The 22,362-nt window shown below is 34.7% G+C and overlaps 1 long non-coding RNA gene across 1 annotated transcript; it reads left to right on the forward strand.

Moving 5' to 3' along the window:
- Positions 1 to 451: 451 nt before the first annotated feature.
- On the forward strand, positions 452 to 21,488 carry LOC121734250. Its single transcript, XR_006036691.1, has 3 exons — positions 452 to 463; positions 4,122 to 4,126; positions 21,406 to 21,488. It is a non-coding gene; the product is annotated as an uncharacterized LOC121734250 (long non-coding RNA).
- Positions 21,489 to 22,362: the final 874 nt, after the last annotated feature.

Here is a 22,362-nt window from a genome sequence, read left to right on the forward strand (position 1 = left end):
CAATAAGGTTCGTTGTTCTTTCAAAAGTGTATGACTGTGTGTATTTTTTATGTCTTTGTTCGCATAAGTGCGGAACTATAGGTCCGATTTAAGTTTTTATGTTTTTGTTGTACTAGATATTCCACTTAGGAAATACTGCAAGTTTCATCAAAATACAAAAAAACGGTATGGATTTTATTATCAGCAAGGAATAAAAACATCGCGATTCAATCTCAGACATTCAAGCAAACTTAATAAGAGAAGTAAAACTTCTTACAATATTTTAAAATTTAAAATTCCTGACTGCTGCAGCGCTCGAGACGCCTATAAAAGGTATCGAATGATAGTCGCCCATCAACGTAGAGAATTACAATACACCATAATACCTTTTCTTAAGACCTCTTTTGTTGTATTGACTTCACAAAGACTTTTATTAGACAACTTTTATCTTGTAACCAAAGAATTGAGTCGTTTATGTGCTATAGTTTATTTATAACACTAAAATATTTTATTTTTGTGATATTTGCAGCAGGTCGTGGACTATATCAGGAGCAAGACGTACTTTGTCTTGAGGGTCGAGCGCTTGGAGTCCCGCCACAAAGTGTATTTTAGCTCCTTTGTGGTGAGAGTCCCGACGCACCATCTACGGACCTTCGAGAAGGAGGAGTTCTGGCCGATTGGAGTCGTCTACAGGAGGTTCCGAGGACGACTTCCAAACTCCGAACGTCCCGGAAACGGCATAGGCCTTTTTCTGGGTAAATGTAAGTTCCTACATTTTCCTAGGGGGTAACGTACATTACTATTACTACTAGTTAAAAAAAGAAAAGTCGTAGCTTACAATTTCTTTAATTTTTATTAGTAAGGATTAGTTTAAATATCACAGACACAGATCAAGATAGATACCGCATGTGTATTTACTTCGCGTGCCATATCGCGTTCCCAAACGACGAACAATGCTCGTCATTCGAAAGTCTGTTCTTTAGTATGCTATCAGAATCGGACGTCAATCGGAATTTTAAAAATGCCTAAAAGCCTAGAAGTGCAAAGTGAAAGTATTGAGCTGTAGAAATTCAAATAGAAACATTGGCCACGATTGACACGGACATAAATAATAATGGACACGATTCTTGTCCTCGGTACGTCACAGTGTGTAAGAAAAAAAATACAAATGGAGCGACATGCGGTATCTATATTGATCTATGTCTGTGGTTTTTATAATATGTGATCTTATCGATATGTTTCCAGTTGAGAGCTAAGTGTGAGAAAACAAGATAAGCATCAAATATTTTTCCATTTGAAACAAGACAAACTTTGCCACATAATTTGTCTAACACGCAGGTGCTTCCTAAACAAACAACGCGTTTGAAGAGAAATACCTACTGTTTTCCTCCGCGAATGTATATTAAGAGGGCAACTAGCCCAAAAAATCAAACATCGTCCTTCTCTCTTCACATTTCACGCCCTTTGTGTTTTTTTTTTTCTATCGAAAAAATTTAAGATAGGTTTTTGCTCAGATCGAATTCTTGTAAATATAATGTAGTATCGAATTTTATAAAATTAAACAATTCGGGGCTTATTTTCAATTAGTATAAAAATGAATTATAAAATCGTAAATTTTGGGTTAGTCGCCCCTTTAATTTACTGGCAATAAGCTGCATAATATTATTATATCAGTATAATGTAGTATGCAAAATGCTAAATTTGGAATAGAACGTGGTCTCTTAACGACTAATCCGTTGATTATGCTGAGGTATGGAGATTGGAGACACTTCGAGTTCCGGGAAAGGACATAGGATACTTTTTATTCCGAAAAAATGTACGGTTCCCGCGCGATAAACAAAGATTCTGCACAGCGGAGCTGAGGGGGATTCAACTAGTCTAAAATATATCCAAATAGCAATCGGAAAAATTTACGGCTCTCGCGCTATGTACGAAATTTTTAAGTGTATCTTTTATAACGGGCTTTGGCCCACCACACATTCCCACCACTGTATCTCCTGTGTCGCCAGGATCGACAGCGGTATCCAATCACGAAAACCCTTTGATATGATCTCAGGGAGCCCGAGTGTATCCCATAAAGTTAATATACCTAGCGGAATATAGCAACAATCTCGAGCTATCAAGCGAAACCGAAATTGGCTTCATCTGTGTGTCAAAATATGTGTACGTATACACTTACACAAGCATGATTGAACATTATTTCTATAAGATTAAAATTGTCACGTGCGGCACGTGCCGACTGGACGTCAAAAAATGAGTGCTGCTGTCATGTATCACACGTCTCTTTTTACCACGCAGTGTTACTGATAGTGACATCTCTCTTGCTCAGGCCTTTGTTTCTCTATTTCGCTAGGTATATTAACTTTATGGTGTATCCATACCAAATTTCAGTTTTTAAGTGTATTCATATTATTATCAAATTTCAGCAAAATCGGTTCAGCAAAGAAATTAGTTTGGATTATGTATAGCTGCTAACATACTAAGATGGCTCTTAGTATGTTAGCAGCTATATCTCTTTTTTTTTATTAAACAAGGGGGCAAACGAGCAAACGGGTCACCTGATGGAAAGCAACTTCCGTCGCCCATGGACACTCGCAACATCAGAAGAGCTGCAGGTGCATTGTCGGCCTTTTAAGAGGGAATAGGGGAGGATAAGAAAGGGGATAGGGAAGGGTAGGGGATTGGGCCTTCGGTAAACTCACTCACTCGGAGAAACACAGCGCAAGCGCTGTTTCACGCCGGTTTTCTGTGAGCCCGTGGTATTTCTCCGGTCGAGCTGGCCCATTCGTGCCGAAGCTGGCTCTAACAATATTTGTAAAACAGAACCAAATCAAAATCTATCTTGCTAATACAAATCTAGAAATAGCACTTGCTTAACCACATTACTTATACAAATACTAACTTAGAATCTCATAGTTAGAATTCTAATTTGGTTAGATTTTACATTTTAATACATGCGGGCACACGTACCTGCTAAAATTACTACTACTATTATAATTATGAATTTGAAATATGTCTGTCTAACACCATGCTTTTGCCACAGAACTGATTAAAATATTTGGTTGAGTCCCGAGAAAGGGTTATAAAAAGTCTTATCTATCTCTATCTATCTTCTATCTTCTATCTATATATATATAAAACTCAAAGGTGACTGACTGATTGACATAGTGATCTATCAACGCACAGACCAAACCACTGGTCGGATCAGGCTGAAATATGGCATGCAGGTAGATGTTATGACGCTGGCATCCGCTAAGAAAGGCTTTTGATAAGGTTGTGTTGTATGTACAAATAGGGGATGAAAGTTTGTATATAATAATACTTCTTAATGCGAGTGAAGCCGCGGTAAAAGCTCGTATTATTATAAAAGGATTATAAAACTCATAAAATTTTTAGTCCAACCGCGCATTGTCCGAATTTCTGATCAGAAAAATTTGGACGCCCCGCCCCGCTCATACATTACGACACGTCAGAAATTCTGATAGTATGCGGGGTCTACAACAAAATGTATGAACAGAGAGCGTTCTGGCGGGCGTCCGAATTTTTCTAATTAGAAATTTCGAATAATGTGCGGCTTAAACTGTCGTGTTTGTCCATCTGTGTGTACTGTGTATGTATAATATGTGTTATTTGTCAATGATATCGTAGCATTTAAACGGGTGGGCCGATTTTGTTAAGATTCTGTAGAAACATCGCCTAGAGTGTTCTTTAAGAGGAGTCCACACCGCCCTTTTTTTCATACAAACGTTGTCCCCTGTTTCCTCCCTGGATAATGCTAGTAAAGTTATAATTTTTTTCCTGAATATCTACAACCACTAATACAATGTCCCTATGTTTTCTTTTTTTTTTCATAATTTAATTATTAAATAAGATATGAACGTTCAAAAATCAAAAAAAATGGCCAGATTTTCCGCTGTGTTCAAACGTCTAGAAAACAGATTTGGCTAGATTATACAAAAAAGAAAAACATAGGAACATAGCTCAAACCTTTCTTTAATCTTTAGTGAAAAAAGTACTTAAATCGGTTAAGTTTTGGAGAAGGAATCAGGGGACAACCAATCGTTGATTTTCTGGATTTTCTGCAGTGATCTCTATCGCGTTCTGCGGTATAGGCTTAAGGTAAGGGAGATAGCTATAGATAGTACACGTACTTTTTATTCATTTTTCTAGCCCCTGGTGTATCCTCTTAATTGCGAAGATTGTTACGTCAAAATGTACGGTTTCCAAGCGATATTACCGACGAATTTCTGCTTGAACATAATAATTTCTGCGGTGTAATTGAAAATGTAACAGAAATGTATTAACAGCTCTCAACTTCGAGTTGAGAGTAATTTGACATGTATTTTGTTAGCGCAAATCAAAAGATAAATTTGTAGTAAGATAAATAAACTTCTGCGGACTATTCCAGTTAATGGACTGGACCAGCTATTCTAAAAGTGTGTTATGCGGAGCCATATGGCTCTTAAAAGTATATATTTTTCTAGAAATGTCATGTCACATCTATTGCCTTCCCGTAAAAATTTAAACACTACCTATTAAGGCACTATTAAAATCAATTATAGTCCAGTGGAATTTATTTTTACAGAGTAATATTTGAAAAATCTTTAGCCTCCCCTGTAAAGGTGGATTATTTTACCGTGTTCTACCGCCTTTTACGCCACTATCAAAATTTAATAGTTGATGAATATTTAATATGCCGAAAACACAGAATAAAATTATCCCTGCCCTGTCCGGAGGTAATAGCACCAATTACCGACTTCGCCTTCGCGTGTTTATTACTCTGTGTGTTCAACATAGATTAGGTTGAGTGGAGGGGATAGAAGTGACAGAAAATATTCAATTCGAAAAAAAATTGTCACTGACAATGAATGAATAAATTAATGAAATTTTCATTCATTCATTCACATATTGTTATGTGTGCACAGTAAACAATATTTAATATTATTTATTGTGGATACATAAAAATATACAAATGGAATACAAAAAAGATACATAATATTCGGGTGTCACCTTGTTGGCAGCAAGGCAAGACAAGGTTACTTGAAAACAAATCAATAAATCACTTAATTAGTGATCTTTGCAAATCAAAGAAAATAGAAATATTAAAAGTATACTGTGAGTGTGAACCATAATAATATAAGTGGCTAAGATAAAAAGTTAAAAAAGACTGAATTCCTACATTATAGATGATTTATCTTAGCAGTTAGTCTTCTTAGCAGCTATACCAAATTCGGTCTAATTACTAGTTACACAGGGCCTATTTTAATACGTATAAAAACATCAAAACAGAAAAGACTTGTTAGACTTTTTGTCTCATATCTGAATATTATTTAGCTCTATAATTTACACTGTAGCGTACTGGACGTTTGAAGGCATGAATATAGAATATTATAATATTATTTACATAACTGCAACGGAATAGGAAATAACGAAATAATTCACGATCATTCGCTAGTTCACAGCTGAATTTGACTACCGTAGATGTAACGTTTGATGAAGGCTTGGTTGCTGTAAATTTAATTTCAATTCAATTGAAATTCTCAGGCAAATTGAAATGAAATTTAGTTTTTGTGAATAAAATATATAAAATATTCTTATACAGGTCAAACTAATAAAAATAAATAAAATAAAAAATGTTTTATTTCTGAGTAAATTTGAATCAAATTTTTTCAGAATGTCTACCTGATACCTACCACCGGTTCGGGAACTACCCCGGCGAGAAGAACCGGCGTAAGAAACTCGCACGGGTTCCACTTTTTACCAAAAAAGTGAGAGAAAAATTATTCTTTTAAAATAAAGTTTACAATTTTGTAACTTAATATTATATACAATGTCAACATACATAATTGTAAGTCATAATATAATAATGTAGAAGTAGCCTTGCAAGAAGCCATCCTACTCCCAAGATGTGCCATCTTCTATGAAATCATTGACCTTATAATAAGCTTTGGCACACAAACGCTCTTTGACCACTTTTTTAAATTTATTAATGGAAAAATTTTGAACGTTTTCTGGGATTTTATTGTCAAGGCATATACATTGAACTTTAAAAGATTTACTGACTTTACTAAGTCTGATCACTGGCATGTCCAGCTTGTGCTTATTTCTAGTATTTCTACAGTGAATGTCACTTTTAACTTTAAATTTATTTATATTTTTTCTAACATAATTACATTATCCAAAATGTATTGAGAAGCAACAGTTAGAATACCAATTTCTTTAAATTTATCTCTCAGAGATTCTAAAGCAGACATTTTATAAATAGAACGTATGGCTCGCTTCTGCAGCACAAATATTGTATTAATGTCGGCAGCGTTTCCCCATAAAAGGATTCCATATGACATCCTACTATGAAAATAACTAAAATATACTAATCGTGCCGTGTCTTCGTCAGAAATTTCTCTAATTTTTCTGACTGCATATGCTGTAGAACTGAGCCTACCTGCTAGATTAGCAATGTGAGGACCCCACTGTAATTTACTATCAAGTGTAATACCTAGGAATACAGTGTTATCTACCAAATTCATCTTCTCATCATTTAATAGCACATTGGTTTGGACTTGCCTAACATTGGGCAAAGTAAACTTTATACATTTCGTTTTACTAGAATTTAAATGTAAGTTATTAACATTAAACCAATGTACTATTTTTGAGAGAGCACTGTTTACCTCGTCGTAGTTCGACTGTTGTCGCTTCACTTTAAAAATAAGTGAAGTGTCATCAGCAAAATGAACTATCTCATTATTATTATCCTTTACTAGATGAGGTAAGTCATTTATATAGATGAGAAAAAGAAATGGGCCTAAGATAGATCCCTGTGGGACACAGGCCATAGTTCAAAATCAGAGCTGCGACAGGATACATTTCCAGTCTCACCAGCTATAACCTGCCATGTTGTTTTTATTTTATTTTTAGAGTGTTTAATTTTGTTTTTTATGTACAGGGCTTTAGCAGCTTTGCAAACTTTTCTAAAGGTTTTTGAGTAGTTTTTAACATATGCTTAAAATACTTCACTATCTATATATCTATACTTATAATAAAATCGTAGAGGTAAAATTTTTGTACATTGAAAATAAACTTGAAAAAACGAGTCAGGGGCATGTTAGAACAGAAGTAGAACACATTATAACTGTTTTTTAAATTTTTGTTTCTCTGTCTGTTTGTCTGTATGACAATATTATATAAGTTGGTTTTGCACAGGTGACCGCTTAAAGTTAAGTAGTTTCTGTTGGCTTTCCTCCAACTTAGTAATAACCACATTAGATAAGACGTCGTCTGTCATATTCTCAAAATTAAGTCGCTGCCGAGAGGTTGTGCACTAAGTTTATAAAGTAACGTGACGATGCAATGCGATGCGATTCATCATTAAGTGAGCCTTTCAAACTGAACTTTAATATGCAAGAAGATACGCACAATAATTATTTATAAACCTGTAAGTTGATGTTAATGCACTTGAAAATGCATTGTATTGTTAATATATAAATTAAGATTTTAGGACTTTTACGAAGGATGGGAATGACAAAGTGCAAAATTATAACTTTTTTTTTTAGAAACCTCACACTTTAACGGATGGTATCGGGAAAACTGCAGATTTTCTAGTTAATGTGCACAGTAACGTATTCTGCATACTAACGGTAACATAATATATAAATATTACTTTTATTTTTTTTCAGTCTCGCTAGAACTCGTGAACGGTGAACCGATTTGGCTAATTTTAGTCCTAAACATTCGTGGAAGTCCAGGAAAGGTATAATTAGGGGGGAAGTGATAGGAAGTTCACCGGTTCATTTATTTTAATAAAAATAATAGTATTCTGGCTTATTATCAATATATTCTAAACTTGCTATCCCGGTGAAATTCGTGTCACTTTAGAACCTTCCCTGGACTTCTACGAATATTTTAAGACTAAAATCAGCCCAATCCGTTCAGCTGTTTTAGAGTTTTAGCGTTACTAACACAATTGAAAATCCATTTTTATATACTTAATATAGATTAATTCATTTTCATTATTTTCCAAAAATGTAATCATCAAGGCACTTGCGCGTTCATATTATTATGAAATTCCTCAGAGTATTGTACAGTTATTGCATCATGTTCGGTATGGTCACTCAGCTCTGCCATAAGTGGATATTCCTTAATCAAGCACTGACATGATGGAATGTACTGGAATTCTCATCGTCACCAGCCATTCATAACTGCTTCAGATAAGAAAATGAAATGAAAATAATAAATTGTCAATCATATTAGCTTTGTCCATAATAACATGTCAATCATATTAGCTTTGTCCACACTGTGCCTTTTTCTGTTCGTCAAGGGCATGCGTTATAGCACAGTCAACAGCGAACGTGAGGCGTGCCCGCGACGCATGCCCTCTGACCGTATTCAAAAAACAAAAATGAGAATGTTAGCGTTGCGTTCGTTGACGCATTCAATTGTATGCGCTAAAATGAAAGTAGAATGAATGAAAATTGAAGACGAAAGCGCATAGTGTGGACATAGTTATTCATAACTAATTATCTCAGCTATACATTTAACTAGGTATCTAACATCCATACTATTATTATGAATGTGAAAGTGTTTATGTCTGTCTGTCTGTTACACGCTCAAATCGTTGTTAAATCTAAAATGTGCGGTTTCCACCCTATAAACGAACAGAGGCAACTGAGTTGCAGGCGTCATTTAGTTTATAATATTAGTATTTATATAAACATAGAAGCATACATTTTAAATGAAGCAATGGGCACTTAGACTCAAGCTTAAGACATTCCAAAATCCAAATGATGACTAAATGTTCTAGAATTAGCTGTACCCGACGCAATGATCCCGTCATAAATTCTCACTGTTTAACTTAACTGGATACTTTATCTCAACTAAAACTTTAGCGAGCGAAGTTTCGCAGTGTTTAAATAGCATAATATCTATACTGATAACTCTAGAGAATAAACTTAACAGAACAATTCATTTTCTTCTTCAATTTACAGTACAAGATGCAATCCATATGACTGGTGAGACATGATATTTGGCTATCATATTGGATGAAAAAAAAATCAATTGATTACTGAGTAAATGTAGCATAAAGTTAAATAAATATTTGCCCAACGCATGGACACCGCGCGCGGGAAGGGTAGCGGAGTGGTGTTTCTTTGATGGCATACGCCGCCGCGCCAGCCGCATAGTATGCCTACTTGCCTGATCTCGTAACTCACTCAGGATCCATGATTCATTTATTTAAAGGGAAATTGGGTAAATAATTAAGTATCTTATTTTACTACATAAATATAACGAGAATCGAGTTCCGAGTACACTCTCACCAGTCATGCATTATATTAATATAATAAATGCGAAAGTGTATCTGCCTGTCTGTTACGTCTTCACAATTCACCAATTTTGCTGAAATTTGGTACCTTGAGTCCCGGCAATGGACATAGGATACTAATTATCCCGTAAAATGTACGGTTAACTCTTGATATCGTCTTTTGACACAAAGGAGTTGTTGGCGTCATCTAGTAAAATACTAAATGCTTCTTATGTGTTTCTGTGTGTAGTATAAATTAAAATAGGATTTATTACTGCTGTAATAAAACGGAGCAAAAAATATCAATAATACATAGGAATAATTTAGCAAAAACTTACAACAAAAACTTTGACTAGTCCAAAACAGAGAATTAAAGTTTTGAGTTTCGTTTTTTGCCTTCTGGTTTGCCTTGTTGTAAGCTGAGCCCGTCTTGCAGAAAACTTCCTTATTCCTTTATTTTTATTCCTTTCTAGAATGTACCCTATTCGCGTAAACAAGTGTGGAATATTTCTGGAAATCTAACGCCATCTAGTATCGAGTAGGGGTTTTTAATTCCCATTCCACAAGTTGACGCTAGATGAGTGATATCTAGCATCAACTTGTGGAACTACGTATCTGTATCCGTAACAATATCGTACTCAAATGTCAAAAAACGTTAAACGTGCTGATGTATGAATAATATAAAAAAGTACTATTCTGCATGTTGTTAAAAATAAACTATATTTAACAAAAAAACGAAGCCGCATTACTATAACATTGAAAAAAAGAATCCAGATATCTAGTTTACATTAAAATGGATTTGAACAAAAGCAGACTGTCTGTCAATTTGTAACAAACGTACAAACACTTACATTTGCTTACCGAGAGCGAAGTCGTAAACAATAACTCTCTATAATATATTTTATCCCCGGCTGACCCAGTGTCGGGCGGGGAGGGAAAAAGAGAGAGGGGGGGGTGAAACTTATGTAAGGAGTGAGAGTTGTAAATGCGTGGTGCAATTATATTTCTGTAAGGAATGGTGTATTCTGTTCCCCTACAAAGTACTATTTTGGGTTAGTGGGTATATTAATCTCAATCTCTAAATAGTATAAAACAAAGTCGCTTTCCGCTGTCTGTATGTATGTATGTATGCTTAGATCTTTAAAACTACTCAACGGATTTTGATGCAGTTTTTTTTAATAGATTGAGTGTTTCAATAGGAAGGTTTATATGTATAACATATGCATAATATGGTAGAGAAACACTGATAATTTTAGAGGTTTCTAATGTTATGTCGTAAATAAATTCATTTTTTTGCGTTTATATTGCAAACGCTGGCTAAACCCTACGAGATAGATCAAAATAATGTACTACAGTATTGTACACCTTAATAAGGTAAACAAAAAAGTCCGCGATGGTATATGTCTATTTCTTAGGGATAACTCACAATAGCCATTTTTGTTCTTTACTTTTTACGAAAAATAATGGCTTATTTACGAAGCGATTTTAACAATTTACAACATTAACCCTTATCCAAATAAACATGTTTGGAAGCTAAGACATTAAATGTAGATTATAATTGTCTTTTACACTATACAATTTCGATCAATACTTTAGAAGTTTTCAAACGTATAAACTTACGCGGAATCAAAAAATATGTCGCGCGGCGGCGGCCGAGGGACATAGCGGTTACGGCGGAACCGGCCGGGGGCTCTCATAAGCTTCGGGCTTATGTTATTGTAGTAGATAGTGTATTTCGTCATTGTGTGGTTGTGCAGACGGTAACGCAGAGGAGCAACCACAGCGCTTTCTTTCAGATATTTATTGTTTCTGGTTCTTTGGTTTCTGAATTGTCGATAAAAATATATTTGACTTGGTTAGAAAAACGGACTTTTGTTTTTGCTTTGCGATTGGGTTATTTGTTGCTTTGTGGGTATTACTATACGATCATGCCTGGAAGACGTCGTCGTTCGAACATAGGTCGTAGTACAGTGAATGCCAAAAGAGCACGTTCAGCAAGAGATGAAGAATCGTCAACGGAACGTGAGACTCACCTCAGCCAGAATAGTGATAGAAATCGGATACAGAGAGAAAGAGAATCGTCTGTAGAGCTTGAGGCTCGCCTCAGTCGGAAAAATTATAGAATTCGGATACAGAGAGAAAGAGAATCGTCTGTAGAGCGTGAGGCTCGCCTCAGTCGGAAAAATGATAGAATTCGGATACAGAGAGAAAGAGAATCGTCTGTAGAGCGTGAGGCTTGCCTCAGCCAGAATAGTGATAGAAATCGAATACAGAGAGAAAGAGAATCGTCTGTTGAGCGTGAGGCTCGCCTCAGCCAGAATAGTGATAGAAATCGTATACAGAGAGAAAGAGAATCATCTGTAGAGCATGAGGCTCGCCTCAGCCAGGATAGGGATAGGCATCGAATACAGAGAGCAAGAAAATCATCCACACAGACACATAGCAACACCGAACAAAACGAACAACCAAACAGCCACAGACCCGAGAGAGTAACTAATTCATGGGTAAATAAAGAAAATTCTGCCAATTTTTGCGAAACTTTTATCGTTTACGCAGCACAATAGGAAAAATCACCCGATTTTGAAACATTCTTCATTGGTGCTCCGCTTCTATTGGTCTTAGCGTGATAATATATTATAGGCTACATCCTACTAATATTATAAAGGCGAAAGTTTGTTTGGATGTATGGATGTGTGGATGTATGGATGTTTGTTACTCTTTCACGCAAAAACTACTGAACGGATTTTAATGAAACTTTACAATAATATAGCTTATACTGATGTGTGTATATTATTCTGATGAATAACACATAGGCTACAATTTTAACCGACTTTCAAAATGGGGGAGGTGTTATGTTCGTTTTCTTATATTCAACGATTACTCCGCCGTATGTTACCCGATTTTTATATCCACAAAAGTGGTGATCTGATGAAGGATCGAGGGAACTCCTCAAAACTTATAGGGAAACGAGTGGTGACTTCGGTTTCGTGAGAAGTATTCTAAGCATATGCTACCAACAAGTAAAAGTTTGCACCGAGATATACCTGGTATACCGTGGTTCGGAAGGTGCTGAGAGAACTCCTGATTCTTTATAGATACAAGTTTGGGAGTTTCGGCGTTGTTTTAAGAACAGGAACCATATGCTACTATGCAAATTACATTCATCATCATCATCATTATCATCACTACCATATTATACCATTTCATAGTCTTTTAGATCGAGACTCGAGTTTGTCAAGTGATAATTAAAAAAAAATCTTTATTTTATTTCTAAAAATAGTTTGACTATAGGCTATATTATATAATATATTATCACGCTAAGACTAATACGACCAAAGAAAATCAGGAAAATGCGGGAAAAACGGGGAAAATATTTTTTATGGGAAAATGTACGGTTTCTGTAAAATTCCTAATTTACGCGGGCGAAGCCGCGCGGGACATCTAGTTTTCTATAAATAACAATGAATTTGAATTGATGACTGATTGATTGATTGATTGATTGATTGATTGAATATAAAAAACATCAAAGCAATAGCAAATAATATGCAAGGTACTATATTTAACTAAGAAATTAAGTAAACAGTATAGTAATTTAAATATATGGGACATTGTTTTAATAATATGTAATTATTTTATCAATAACATAATTCAGACCTCTATATATGGCGAAACAGACTTTAAGTGAAATCTAAAATATTACTTTTTGCTATTTAGGCCATATTATACAACATGTATTATAGTTCATATCAAATCTAGTTCACTAGATCAATAATTTTAAGATAAAGATATAGTAACATCTTATAACTTGGACCAAACATCCCGGCGGACGCCTAGCAACTGCAGTTAATTAAATTCGGTCTGCCGCCGACCGCCGCGGAAAACTACGGCCGAATGTGCTATCATAGCTAATCTGCTGACCCAAATATTATACAACTAATTCGTGTATACATAACTTCATGGGCGTACCCAGGTTCTGGGCCAGAGGGGGGGGGGGGGGGGGGGGCAAATCAGATTTTTCATAAGCTAGGTGTTTATAAAGAATAAAAAATTTATAATTTTTAGTTGTAAAAATATTGTATTGCAATCAAATGGCAAAAATTCGTTCTTAATTTTTGATTTTTATAGATAAAAGTACTAGATAATATACTTAGTAGGAACGTCAACATGATCCAGGGGGGGACAACTGCCCCCCCCTGCCCCCCCCTCGGTACGCCCATGCATAACTTCGATTACTAAAAATAGTCCTAAAATACATCGAATATACTTGATCAAACTTTTCACCCAAATAAGATTTAGTCTAAATCAAAGCATCTTTAGTTAATTCGTGTTACATACTAAACTCGTTACAAATATATATTCGCATAGGTATAAGAGAAAAAGGACCATGGACCTCAAACTACACCAAATGTACTATAATCCCAAAGACCCAAATGTTATACAACTAATTCGCGTAAACAAAACGTCTAACAATAACTTTTATTTATTTATTTTGGCACATGAATAGCTTGTAGGAATTTACATTTACACTTAAAAATAATTAACAAAATTAGATTATATCCTATTTGCTAATAACAGAATAAGTATGTGAAACAGCATTTTTGTACCTATACCTGTTATGTGACACATATTATTAGTAAGAAAATATAAAACTTAAACATAATAAAACTAAAATAAAAAAATATATTAAATCAAAAAATAAAACTATTGACCCCTAAACATTAACTTAAAATTATAATATTGTAACAAAAATAATAAAATAAAAACTTAAAATTTAATGACTCATTAAAGCTCTTGGATTAAGTAGAAGAGAAAATCATCAATTATCACTTGCTTGCAAAATCAATTTTCTGAGCCTTTTCAGTTTGCAAAAATTTGTTGAAACTATTCTTCATTATATTATAAAGGTCTAAAAGTCTTTGAAAAATATTTCATAGTTGACCTACGTCGAATGCACGTTTTTAATCTTCTTATCCAAATATTATACAACTTATTCGTGTATACCAAACGTCTAAAAATAACTACAAATCGTCATAAAACTTTTCTTACATAAACTATGCCGAATAAACTCTGTCAAACTTCTCACCCCATCATAATTATACAATACTTAGTCTAAATTAGTAAGCTTTAGTAAGCTTATACGTATTTACTAAAATTCTTATGACACAGTGTAGAGCAACAACTTTTTGAAACAAAAATGTTTTGACTTTGAGCATCGCCTTCATTAAAACACTTGAAAACCTATAAAATGTCGAATGAGCGCTATTTTCCCGTAAAATATACATAATATTATATTATATTTGAAATTAACTCAATCGCCAATTTGAAGTTACATTAATTAACCTACATAGTAAAATAAGAGTCGAATAAAATTTCGCTCTGAAATGTAATATTTGAATGCTCGTAGCGGTGCTACGCCGTAGTAGCGCTACGCCGTAGTGGTGCTACGCCGTAGCCCTTGTTATCGTAGCATAAATTCTACGATTCGTAGCATAAAATTATCGGCTACGAGAGTGCTAGTATGTATTTTTTAATATTACAAGTATTATTTTAGAATCGGCCAAGCGTGAGTTGGATTTATAACATTTTTTTTTAGGAACAATACTTGCTTTTATATTACACTAGCTGACCGATACATGTAGGGGGATATAACATGAATGATGAAGAAGCTAGAGTTGACGACAATTTGTTTTTACAATTTTTTTTATGAAACAAGGGGGCAAATGAGCAAACTGGTCACCTGATGGAAAGCAACTTCCGTCACCCATGGACACTCGCAGCATCTGAAGAGTTGCAGGTACGTTGCCGGCCTTTTAAGATACAGTAGTCAGTCAGGTTGTATTTTATACAATTCCACAATTTTTGAATAAAATATAATAATTAGTATTTGTTTCGAACAAAAATATTGCTTTAAATTATTCAGTCATTTCACATAACCTAAACACATACCAAAACTTAAGTAAAATTATTGTGCCAAAAATTTATGAAATAATTCCAATTTTCAACAATTTCAAGTCGGTCCAAATCAAGGGATGGAATTTGACGACGAGGAACGCGTCGAATACGAAATTTGTTTTGTAGATTCCTCCAGTGTCAGAATCGTGGAATTTCGGAGTAATTCCGAATATTCCGTTACTATTTTTCCGGAATTTCCCTTTGATCGGTATCGTAATCAAATCATTGGTAGGCCGTGAGTTTTGACGTTTCGTAACAGATGTCTTGTGTAGTCTAATTAAAAGAGTATTATGGTCAGTTCATATTGCATAATGACGCGTCTATGCAATAGGATGAAATAATTATTTCCAAGTTTGGTTTTCACAATGCAGGCTGATTTATTAGTGATTATTTTATTGTCTGACAAGTAATTTATTTATTTTATTTTAATAAATAAGATGATCCATACATCGGATGGGCATATAAAGTCGGTCCTGCGCCTGATCTCTCGCCAGTCGTGTTGGTCTTCCGTCCCACTGGGTTATGAGAGTAAAGGAATAGAGAGTGCTCTTGTGTACGCCACACACTTGGGCACTATAAAATTACTCCCAGCTGGCCTAGCTTCAATGAAAGCAGCCACCGTCACCGAAATTGGTATAGCATATTATTATGAAATCCTCTAACTCAGTGCATTACCAATTCAAACACAAATTAAAATTCAAATAATATTGATCGTGAAGCTAATCATGCAAAATCAACAACAGCGGAAAGCTATCTGATGATTAGATTAATTAATTCGAATGTGATGGATGACGCTGACGACGTGATTCATCATCGTATCGCCGATTAAATACATACATACATACACGATACAAACATCACATACAAATGCATTTGCTTTGTTATGAGGTTCCATGGCTTAGTGTTTAATATTTCGAGTTACTGCGATGTTCATACTATTGTTTAATCTATTTTTTAAGTTTGTCTGTTTGTCTGTTGCCTCTATACGATTAAGCCCTTAAACCAATTTTGAGATATCTGGGTTTTAATAAAGAATAGTAATTCTTATTGCCTTATCTTAAAAATTATTATTTAGAATCGGTCGCTCCTGATCGTAATATTCTATTTGTATAAGCGACTTCGTCTTGATCGATACAGCTGACACATTTTAGCATAAACTATAAATTATTTTTATGGACCCTATCAATGAACCTACAAACCTCATATTCTATTAATAATAAGCGAGTTCATCTTAATCGATAGAGCCAGACACTTTCATGTTTACTATACATTATTTTTATGGACTCTGTTAATAAACCTACAAACAAACAAAATATAGTTAAAGTAACACAAAAATATTTTGTAGGTTTACTGAAAAAATTAATGGATAAAATTTTATCATACTTATAGAAATATGAATAGTCTTAGCCTATAAACTGTGAAATCAGCAATATCGTCCAAAATCTCTGCTTTCGAGGGTTTCCAATCTTTCACCAACATTACATATGCGATTCCAATACAAATTTCCATACAAAACGTCCTACGCCTATCTTATTTTCATACAAAGTTTCAGTTGTTTGGACATCGGGTGCAGGAAAGCTGACTTTTAGAAACAGGGGTTTGTTGGTAATACGACACAAAAATTACTTTGCGTTTTTACTTCAAAAGTGTACGAGTAAACGCTACAAAAATGCGTCACTCAGCCGCGTTCATTTTAGTCCATACTAATATTATGAAGGTGAAAGTATGCTGTCTGGCTGTCTGTTTCCTCTTCACGCCTAAACTGCTGAACCGATTTCACTGAAATTTTGTCAAGAGACACTTCGAGCAATAACTCTGCCGCGCACTGTAAAACTTTACAACGAACTGGCACCAGCAGTTTTTCCGGACCTATACGACCTGCAAACCTTCAAGAAGAGAGCGTATTCTGTCTTAAAAGGCCGGCAATGCACCTGCAGCTCTTCTGATGTTGCGAGTGTCCATGGGCGACGGTAGTTGCTTTCCATCTGGTGACCCGTTTGCTCGTTTGCCCCCGAATTTTATAAAAAAAATAATTAAAATAAACGGATTTTTGCACAAACAAGTTGAGGGTGTAGTTACAAAATATTTTTGATTGTTTACTAATTACTGTTTACTAATGTTTCTATCCTAAACAATAAAGGCTACTTTTTCTGCATAGCGTACCTACGATATTTCCTATTGTATTGTGTATTTTTTTACATTCCTTTACTTTTATTTTGAAGTCTATTTTAAGTTCATATTGCGCATGGGCGTACCGAGGGGGGGGGGGGGGGGCAGGGGGGGGGGGGGGCAGGGGGGGGGGTCAGCTTCATCCCCCCCTTGGATTATGTTGACGTCTCTACTAAGTATATTATCTAGTACTTTCATCTATAAAAATAACGAATTTTTGCCATTTGTTTGCAAAATCTGACTTGCCCCCAAAGAACCTGGGTAATGATGATGTTGCGTATACAACATCTAGACAAATAAATCGTGGATCCCAACGGACTGAAAAAAAATAACTTTTCTTTATTTAACCTAATATCCGTGTATAAATTACGCGAAACGAGCTTTTGCCGTAAATTAAGGTATTTTAATAAAATAACGGTGATCTCTAAACACGGTTGGCTGGTTACCACATATTAAAGTAGAACAGGCCACTTAGCCAATACTTTTTCGTTATAGAACTCACTCGTCTTATGTCAATTCCATACATTTGAATCGGCAATTCTCGCGATAAAAAAATATCTTGACTCAACATCTGGGTTTCGAAAGCAAAAAAATCCATAGCATAATATTTTGACATAGTGTTTCTCAGTGGCTTAGCGCTTGGAATGCCTTATGTCAATTCTATATACAAATTATTGTATGAAAATTTTGTAAGTAATAATGTACCCAGATAAACTTAATATTAAATACTCAAAAAAAAAGGAATAAAACACTAATTTTTGTGTAGAGAAGTTGTAGACACTAGAACTTCTTCACGCGAAAATTTTTTTATCGTAAAATTTCTCGCGATAAAATCTATCCCGGGACTGAAATCTATCTCGATTATTTAGCAGATCATGCATGAAGAGGTAACAGACAGACAAAATACACACATAATAATATTAAATGGAAATGCTTTCAAAAACATGATGTGAAATACGTTCTGTATAAAATAGGTTAAGTGTCAACTGTCAATATTACGCGTGAATCTATTGAATATTTTAATCGACACGCAATGCTCACAAAATTTTGGACAATGACTTGAAAATGACGTGTCAGTTTTCGATAATTTCGTGTTTAAATATTATCGTCACGCTATGATTCCTGTGTGTATAAATGATGCAGGCTGCGTACAACATTAAGATCGAATGAATGATTGAATGAAATATTATTTACTGTGCACACATACAATTACAGTATACTATTAAAAAAAACCGCCTTCAAAATCGTAATTGAAATTCCCTATCTCAATAACTGAACTGATTTCGATGAAACACGATCTACCTATAATGAGCTGCCTGATAACTGATCTACCACACTAATATCGTGTTTATTTACAAAGTCACCTAACTAAATCGGATACTGCGCCTCCCTCTTCCAATTTCGAAAAGAATAATTTATGATCAAGAAACATAATATTTTAAAAAAGATTAACCGAGATAATTTTATGTTATGGTTATTTAATGAACTAAATATAGCTTTCAACTCAATTAACTAAAGGCGCTTTTCGCTCGCTTCGAGTTTAGATTATTGTAATTCATTTATTCATTTACGATAACGACCGACTCTTGGCCTATTTTCCATAAAGAATATTATGTTACCTCATAAATTTGACATATTAAATGCTAACGAATAGTCTGGGAGCCTACGAACAAAAAAGCCCTGTCACGTTCACGGAATAAACATCCGTTTACGAGCGCTCTTAATGCCTTTAGCCTCCGTTTAACGTCCAGACTACAATTTAGTGTGGATTCCTCGACTTGAGTGCCATATTAACCATAAGCCATTGGAATATCTCAAATTATCTCATGATTTGATGTCACCGATTTGGTACTTAGGGATCCACTTAACTTCGGTGTGCATTAAGACTGATTGACATAATATTATAAGTATAACTTCGCATGCAGGGATTTTACGAACTGCTTATTATTAAAATGTATATAAACATGTGTGTTTAATAGAGAATTTAAATATACGGAGAGGTCCTACGTGGTTAGACTGTTAGCAAGCCGACCTGACCTGAAAAAAAAGAACAAAGTGAATGTTTTGGATACGGTCAGAGCGCATGCGTCGCGGGCATGCCTCACGTGCGCTGTTGACTGCGCTATAACGCATGCCCTTGATGAACAGAAAAAGGCACAGTGTGGACATAGCCATTCAGCCACACAATTGTAAAGTAAGGTATACTTAGATGACACTATAATATGGCGGCCTTGAGCCCAATTTATTACACAACAAAACAGTCTTGTACAAAATACTTTTTGTTGTTGACAAAATAAATATTGTTACATTAAAAGAAATAACTTGCGTATGTACGTCATATTCTCAAGTAGTTGAGACATTGTTTATTGGAACAACCGCTCAAAGTGATTCATTAAAAACTTTTGTTTCTCCCGAATTCTGCTCAAAGCAGAATTCAAAACAAAATTCTCTTTTGCAAATATTGAATAAGGGCAAACAATTTCTTTCGGACTGTTTATTGTTTTCCAAATTCTTTCAGGCGTGGGATTTCTTAATTGAAACCTTGTAAAAATTGCAATTAACGGAATACTGTTACGTTTCAATAATGGCTGTACAAAAGCTTAGATCCCCGTTTTTCTGTTTTGTGCTAAAGAAAATCGATAAAAGAAAATTTCTGAACTAACTAATTATAATTTTGCGAAATATTAATTTTTGATGGTAGAAATCAGAGGTTTTCCAATCAGCTGGCCGATTCTGTATCGTACATTTGTGAGTTAATCACTGAGTTAGTAACGAAACGGAGGAGTGAGTAACGGAAAGTCTCACTTTTGTATGTAAGTGAACACAATAGTGAGACTTTCCGTTACTCACTCCTCCGTTTCGGCCTGAAGGAATACAACTTTTTTCAAAATAAAATTAAAACCATTTGAGATATTTCAAAAATTTTAGTAGGTATCGGATTGAAGCACAATGAAAACATTTTTTAATGGAACTCTTCTACGCTCATAATATGGTCACCGCAGGCACGTCTGCAGCGGTGATTTGTTGAACCCAATTTTCTATGACTCGGCCACACATTTCGGCTATTTTGCGTTTAATTTTGGGTCTGAGCTGTTCCAACGTCGTTGGCTTATGCAACGACTTGTACGTCAAGTTGTAGCATAAGCCAAGCTCCAAAGAAAAAAATCTAGAGGCGTTAAACCGCATCAACCTGTGGCTTTTGGCGCCATCCTTTTGAAACCTCACGCTGTCCAAGTCCATATCTTCTACTTAGGGCCAAAAATAATCCATAATTATGGCCAATCTGCCTGTCTACAAGGGCGAGAATTACGATTAAAAATCGGAGTTAACGCTCTTAAGTAGTGGCCACCGACTCCGAATTTCTGTAGTAAATTTTAAAGATTTGCAGACGTTGTTCGTGTACTTCACCATGATAAAATGTTATGTCTACAGAATAAACTGACACTATCAGTTCGATGTTTAATGAAAGGTTGCGTCCACAAACTAAATTCAAAATTGTCAAGTCCCTATTGGAAAACGTAATTACGAATTAGTAAGTAATTACACTAATATTTTAATAAATATTGCAAAAATAAATTTTTATTGAACGGTCTCGTAAAATTGCGATATAGTATATTTAAATTTGTTATCATCACAGGCAAACTACGATCTTCATGCGATAAACAAAAGGCGCAATAAAGTTGCGGTCAACAACTAGTTAATTATAAACTTTTATACGACCTTAAAATTAAAACGTCATTCCTTTTGCCAAAAATCTAAAATATATTATCCAAATAGCAAATGCGGAAACTTGAATAAGGCTTAGAATTGAAAAAAAAAACACTGTTTTGGCTTTTCATGACCACAGGCAGAATTCAATTAAAGGGCTTTTGTTAGTCGGCTTTGGCGCCCAACGTGGGGCTTATATTATTATCCCAGTGGGTGTTACACGTGGTCATCGGTGGAATGGACTAATTGCATTGGAATTTGGTGTGTTACAAAACTGTAATTTGATTATTCATACTTTAAAGTAATCCATTCCCAATCTTTTGCAGCCTGCGGCGTACTTACAAGTCAATATTTAGTAACGGCGCCCTACTTTACCTAGCTTTTACAAAAAGATACATAAATAAACACCTTTAATGATTATAGTTAAGTTAACCAAGTAAATAATAATAAACAATTATTTAATCATCTGCCTGCTTTGTATAATTCATATTTTAATTTTATTTTAAAATGTTTGTGGTTATGGATATATAGTGATGGAGGATCTACTCACGGCGCCCCTCTTGCCTTTCCGCGGCGCACTAGGGCACCGCGGCGCACAGTTTGGGAAGCCCTGAAGTAATCCATACTAATATTATGAAAGTGAAAGTGTTTCTGCCTGTCTCTGTCTTTAATTTATTCACACTAAAATCAATACTAAAAAGATACTAAAATCGTCTAACCGATTTGTATGAAACGTTAACGATAAATAGAGTTGTAGAGTCTCGGAAAAGACATAGAATTGTTTTAGTTTAGGCAAAATGTATGGTGCTATAAACGAATTTTAATCGCTTTTTAGTATTTGATTGTTGTATATTTTTGTGTTACATACGTTTTATTTTGTTTTTGTTTTACACATAAAAAACATAAAAGATCGACGGCTTCTGTAATGATTATAAACAAAAAAGTTTATTGAATTAAAAAAAAGGTAGACCTCACTAAGAACTAGAAATAAAAACGATATATTTTCAGAATTTACAGAACTTACAAAAACAACAATTTCAGTCACAACAAAAGGCATCTCACAGTTCTAGATTTCTATATTTCAAACGCATTGTTAGAGAACTATTGTAAAGAATTCTGTTACTGAAGGCCAAAAAGGATCCATAGGTTGAAAGTCTCTTTTTGGTTTAGGGATTTCTGTTGATTAATGTTTTTCAGGTCACGTGTAAATAAAAGGCAAAAGCTAAATATTTTCATGTTGTGTTTGATCCATATTATAA

Source organism: Aricia agestis, chromosome 15, assembly GCF_905147365.1.
Source record: "Aricia agestis chromosome 15, ilAriAges1.1, whole genome shotgun sequence".
In the NCBI taxonomy this organism is placed as follows: Eukaryota; Metazoa; Arthropoda; class Insecta; order Lepidoptera; family Lycaenidae; genus Aricia; species Aricia agestis.